Source organism: Suricata suricatta, chromosome 8 (assembly GCF_006229205.1).
Source record: "Suricata suricatta isolate VVHF042 chromosome 8, meerkat_22Aug2017_6uvM2_HiC, whole genome shotgun sequence".
Taxonomy (NCBI): domain Eukaryota; kingdom Metazoa; phylum Chordata; class Mammalia; order Carnivora; family Herpestidae; genus Suricata; species Suricata suricatta.
This window is the reverse complement of record NC_043707.1, coordinates 136,507,746-136,513,891: the sequence shown is the minus strand read 5'-3', so window position 1 is coordinate 136,513,891 and position 6,146 is coordinate 136,507,746. Positions and strand designations below refer to the sequence as shown.

General features: G+C 52.8%; 1 long non-coding RNA gene across 2 annotated transcripts in view; it reads left to right on the top strand.

The window, feature by feature from the left end:
- Nucleotides 1-3,019: 3,019 nt before the first annotated feature.
- LOC115299958 overlaps nt 3,020-6,146 on the top strand; it is a 6,503-nt gene continuing 3,376 nt past the window's right edge. For both annotated transcript variants that reach the window (XR_003912441.1, XR_003912440.1), the window contains exons 1-2: nt 3,020-3,666; nt 4,078-4,211. This is a non-coding gene — a long non-coding RNA (uncharacterized LOC115299958). The remainder of the gene's footprint in view (nt 3,667-4,077; nt 4,212-6,146) is intronic.

Below are 6,146 nucleotides of genomic sequence, written 5' to 3'. Positions count from 1 at the left end.
TCTGTCTCTCAAAAATAAATTTAAAAAATTAAAAACAAAATCGACTTGTCTTGATGCGGTCAAGACTATGGACAATCCTGTTACCGCAGGTGCCTGCCTCCGGATTCCGAGCCTGAAGGAAGCCTGCCTTCCAGCAAGTCCCTGTTGTCTGTAGCTCTTTCTCCTGCTACTTCTCTTCCCCCTCCTTACCTGATCACCCCCTCAGCCCTAATCATGATCCCCACATCCCTCCCTTCAAACAAACACGCAAAGTCCCTCCCCATGGCGCCCCTGTTGTCACTGCCCCGCACCGTCCTTTTCTTTCAGCCATCACTACTGAGACATCTTTAAACAAGGGCACGGACTGGGTGAAACACAACAGGAAATCCTCTGCCCTTGTCTTGCTCTGAGTCACCAGCATTTGATGCAGGTACTAGCCCTCTCCTTGAAATAGTTTCTCTAGTGTCCACGACCCAACATTCTTCTGCTTTTCTTCCAGCCTCGTCTATGGCTCCTCATTCTTCACTTGGCTCGCTGTTTTGTTTTTTTTTTTTTAACTTTCTTTAAAGCTTATTTATTTTTGAGAGAGAGAGAGAATCCCAAGCAGGATCTATACTGTCAGCATGGAGCCCAACACAGGACTCCAACTCACAAACTGAGATCATGAACTGAGCTGAAATCAAGAGTCAGACACTCAACCAATGGAGCCCCCCAGGCATCCCCTCGCTTGGTTCTCTGTTCGGCCTCTGAATCTCCATGTGCCCCCGGTCTTGGCCATTGGCCCTCTTCTTTCTAGCCGCACTCTAATGGTGACACTATTTCATGCATGACTGTGAACACCATAGGGGCTCTGGCCTCTCCCAGGTGTAAGCTTTTATCTGCCTCCCTCCCTGGCTTCTCCCTCAAATTCCAGGCTGGGAGATCCACTCGCCCGCCAGACAGCCCCACTTGCCTGTGTCATGCACATCTCGAACATAACGCGTGGGAAACAAGTCTCCATTCTCCCTTCATCGAAACTTGCCATCCCCAGACTTGTCCGTCTAAGTTGATGACCCATGAAACCCAGGGCTGCTTAAACCAAAGACCCAGGAGTCACCTTTGACCACTCTCCCTTCTCACAACATACATTCAACTCAACGGCAAGTTTGTGCGCCCCAAACGCACCCCACACCCCACGTCCAATGGCTCCTGTCACCCTCCTTACTGGCACCACGCTCGTCTGAGCCATCCTCCGCCTCTTCCTGTAACTACCAGCTCCCTGTGCAGCATTCTGGTTGATACAGATGACTATCTTGCTTAAAATCCTCCTCTTTCCATTAGAAAAAATCCACATTGTGTTCCCGAACTATCACCTGGCTCTTCCTAACTTCCAGACCTCCCCCACACCATTCCTCCTCCCTCTGTCTATTCTCCCCGCAAAGTATACTTTCTGTTCCTTAACAATACACCTGCTCTTTCAAGCTCTCAGCAGGTGCATTCTGCTCCGCTCAGCTGGGTCCAACCCTTCCCCCTCCCCCCACTCAGGTTTCAATTCATCTCAGAGAGGCTTCCCTGATCACCAGGATAATGCGTCTCTTGCCTCCTTCACCTTCCACCCCTGTCCCAGCCACGCTGCACCCCATTGTTTCCTGGTGTGCACAGAGCTTTCCACTTTCTGACGCCTATGGACTTGCTTGTGTTTTACGCCTTCGTAAAATGTAGACTCCCTGAATGGCAGACACTTGTGGCTCCAAGCTTTCTCAGGGACTGCAATCCTCGCCTTAAATAATCCACTCAATCAATAAGAATCTGTTTTCCAAGGCAGTTTGACAAAACACAACTTAAGAGCAGAGTGAGGGGCACCTGGGTGGCTCAGTTGGTTAAGCCTCCGACTTCGGCTCAGGTCAGATCTCACGGTTCGTGGGTTCGAGCCCCGCATCAGGCTCTGTGCTGACAGCTAGCTCAGAGCCTGGAGCCTGCTTCCAGTTCTGTGTCTCCTTCTCTCTCTGCCCCTCCCCCTCTCATGCTCTGTCTCTCTCTGTATCAAAAATAAATAAAACATTAATAAAAAAAAGAGCAGAGTGAGATCTGCCATCATCTGGGAAAATGAAGTGGATTAACCAATACATGATATGAACAATTGCCATGCTTCACTCCCCGCCCACTTTTCTATACAATTCCTTTCATTCATCTAATAAACACTGACGATTTTTGATGTACCAGGCACTGGAGAGGGGCGGAGCTCTGCCCTTCGGCTGAGTTAATCCACAATCTAAAAAACCATCAGACTGGTATTTTTTAAAAAGGCTTCGCTTACACCTTCCTTTTCTGACACAGGGTCTTCTACATACGCTTGTCTTCCCCCGGTTGCCAAATCAACCTGTAACTTCAGGAAGACCAGGGAAATGTTTAAAGCCCGTCGTCAAAATTCCGTTTCTGAAAAACGGGTTTGATCTTCCTGAGGGCTGTTTACTGCCTGGGTCCTCCAGGCCTCAAGAGCTGGAGGGCGGGAAAGCAGGAAAGCTGAGAAAGAGGCAAATAAACCCGAGAAGCCGCGGAAATGGCGCTCGGATGTCCTGAGCCTTCTTCCCGCGGCCCGGGAGGGGCTCGACCTACTCCCCACGGCTGCCCCCACCCCGGCGCGCGCTGCCACCGCCACCAGCGCGCCCCACCGCCCGCCGGGTCGCGCACCCCGCCGGGTCCCGCCCCTTCCTGATTGGCGTCTCTAGTGCCCTATCCCAGTCGCGCTGGCTGCAGCCACCCCCACCCCACCCCTGGGCTGTGAAAGGGGCGGAGCACTAGAGTCGCGCGGCCCGGACTCCAGTGGGCCCTCCGCCCCTCAGTACGCGCCAGCCTGCAGGGATTGGCCGAGCACGGCTACCACCCGACCACCGGCGTTACGTAACAGGCTCCGGGGCCTTCTCCCCGCCCAATCGTAGCCCGTTACGAAACCCGGGGGCCCCGCCCCCGAACCAATGGAGGCCCGCACAGCCGGCCGAGGCGGCCAATCGCGCGGTCGAGGGGCGGTGCTCCGTCAAGTGGCGCTCAGGGGGCGCGGCGCCGGCGGCCACCCACCGCGCGGCAGATCTCATGACGTTTCGCCGCCCGGTCCGGCCCCGCGGAGCGAGTGGCCGCCGTAGCCGCAGCGGTGAGTGCTCTGCCGGGGCCGGGAGGTCTCCCCCGAGCCCGCCCTCTGCCGTACGGCCGGCGGCCAGGCGATGGCGGGCCGGGAACCTTTGCGCGGGAAGTTCCCCTGCCTGGGTCCGGTTTCTGCGGAGCCGTCGGCGCCGAGGGGCTTCCAGCAGCCCGGCTCCCGCAGCAGGCCGCCCGTTTTCCTGGACACTCGTGCCTGTGTCGCCCCCGCCCCCAAGCGGAGCCGTCCGAGACTGCCTGGAGACCCCGCAGAGAAAACTTCTTCCCGATGAGGGGGGGGGGGGGTCGGTGGCCCCCGGCTCCCGGTGACTTGGAGCTTTCCTTGCGGCGACGGCACGCGCCCAAATGAGGACTAGGGGTCTGCGCTGCTCGCAGAGTGACCGGAGAGGCACTCAGAGTGACTGAGGGCTGCCCCGCCAAAGATGGGCCCTTCTGGACTCCAGGGGGACCGACCCTCCGAACTTGAAGGACCACAGACCTACAACCCTGAAGCCCTGGGGAAAGGACGCGAGGAGATCTGGAGCCAGAAGGGCCACGCGCGGAGAGCAGCAACAGGTGGCACACCTGATTTGTGCGTTGTTCTCCCACGGCTGGTAAAGGGAAGGAGGGCTGAACCCCTTTTATTGGTTGGTTTGTGAGCCTAGCAGAGGTTTGGGGGGTGCCGGACAACTGAAGAATTTCCGAAGAGAACCCGAAGTCCGGAAGAAGTGGTTAAGGATTTAGCTTGAGTGGGGGCTCAAGTGGGAATGAGAAGGATCAGAAAGTATTTGATGACCAGTGTCTCGGGCTGGGATCCCGCACCTGTCGAATCCGGGAAACAGACCCGTCAACTAAATGAGTTGGTCCGTGGGGAGCACTTCGGTCACTGGGCACAGCGCATTTGGTGCAGTTAACTGGGCTGTTCTTGTCATCAAAAGCCTGAGTTGAATTTGGGGTGTGTGTGTCTTTTTTTTTTTAATCTTCCAGTGAATGGCAAGATCGAAACAGAGTTTCTGAAGAACTTATAATGGTTGTCAAAGAAATGAAAAAATACTTCCTATCAGAGAGACACGGTAAGCCGAGTGCTGGTGACGCCCTTGACTGTGTGCGCAGCGTGCAAGGTAAGAGGAGCCTGAAGGAAAGTTCGGTCTTGCAAGTACATCCTTCTGCTTGTAACCTCAGCCAAGCGGGGAAGAGTCGTCAGTGTGGCTCTAGTCCCTGAAATGTTGGGAGCTTTTTATGGTGCCTGATGGGAGAGGGAAAAAATCTATGCTGATTCTAGTAGCGTCTTCATTTTACAAATTAGGAGCAACAGGAGAATGAACCTTTTTTTGTGTAACAGTTTTGGAACTGCTGTTTAGTGCTTGTGCTCTATTTTGGTGACTTCCTACAGGAGGGTAGACTTTGGCATATCTTAAAGACTCGCTTAAAAAATTTTTTTTAATGTTTAATTATTTTTGAGAGCGTGAGCAGGGGAGGGACAGAGAAAGGGAGACAGAATCGGAGCAGCCTCCAGGCTCTGAGCAGTCAGCACGGAGCCCAATGCGGGGCTCGTGCCCACACACTGTGAGATCATGACCTGAGCCGAAGTCGGACGGTGAACTGACTGAGCCCCCCAGGTGCCTTTCTAAAGATTCACATCTTAAAGGATCATTGTCTTCGAAGGTTATTGGGGGAAAAAATGCATTCGACTAAATCCAATTCCCCGTTTCCCTGTCATCCACATACTGTCCCAGTGCGGTCACAATGTATCAGGAATCTACCAAATTATAAACGAACCATTACAAACACCTTTTCCTTTTTATCTCTGACTTTTCGTTTCCAGGGATTTCATAAAGGACACATTTTCATTAGCATAAATCTCAGCAACTTCATGTATGACACACAGTTCCTTGAATGCGGAAGTAACATTTCTGCCATAAACCTGTGTATGTGTTTGGAATTTTTGGTCTTAGTACCTTAAGTGGATCCTGCTCCTTGCCATGTAGACCGTCACAAAATCCTGAAACTCAAAGGCTTAGCTCTGTGCAACAATCAGTCGTTTAGGTGCAAGACGCTGATCTGGTTTTGAGGAAGAATTCTGAGGTGGCCTCAACCAAAGAAACCAGCCAGCTTGAATGGTAGTAACCTCCTTTCCTAAAGATATTGTGGTCACTGGACTACCCATCTATTTTCCTGTGTTTCTTAGCAAACAGTGAATTTTCCAGATTCTCAGTCCAAGCGGAGCCCCCCGGGCAGACGTGACCATAAACAGTCTTGAGCCGGGCACCGCTGCTTCAGAACACACTTCTAGAAGCACAGTAAGAGCTCACAGATGTGCCGTATTGACCTGGGTGATTTTAACGACTTTATCTAGATGTAGGTTTTTAAACCTAATAACTTGGAGTTGCAGTAACCACGATAGGAGGCAGGCGACAGAAGAAAATGACCGCACACGTATTGTGTGGCTGGTCTGCCCCCGCCAGAGCATCGATCTAAAATCAGGAGGCGGCACGCGGGTGGTGGTGCGCTGCGCTTCAGTTCCGAGGCGCCCTGGCACCCTTAGCTTCGCTGAGTTTTCTGGAATTCAGAGGGGAAAAAAAAGTAAAGTGCAGAGCAAGCTTACCCTCATTTTATTCTAATCTCCGAACTGTTAATTTGTATTTATAGCCTTCTTAGTTCCACTACCTGCTGCTTCCCATTGTAACCCCTGGGTTTGATAGAACAGGTGAGTTGAGATGCTTTCGGAAGAGGCATTCAGTGTCCCTTTCTCGAACCTCTTCATGTCGACGGAATCAGTCAGCCTCGTGCCTTACTCACCGAGGCGCTGGCCAGTTCTTCATTTTTAATTTCACGTTTGGACCCCAGCGTCATGTTGGCACGCGAGCTGTCCTGATCTCACAGCAGCGACTGATTCACTGGCCAGTGTGTTTATGGTCCTGTCACAGGTGTGGCCGAGGTAAAGCTAGAGAGGAAGGCACGCCGGCGCTAGAATCGCAGACACAAACCACGGCTGGTTATAAACGTTCTAGATACCCGACAGAACGGAATGAATCAGAGAAATTATTCTTCTGTCC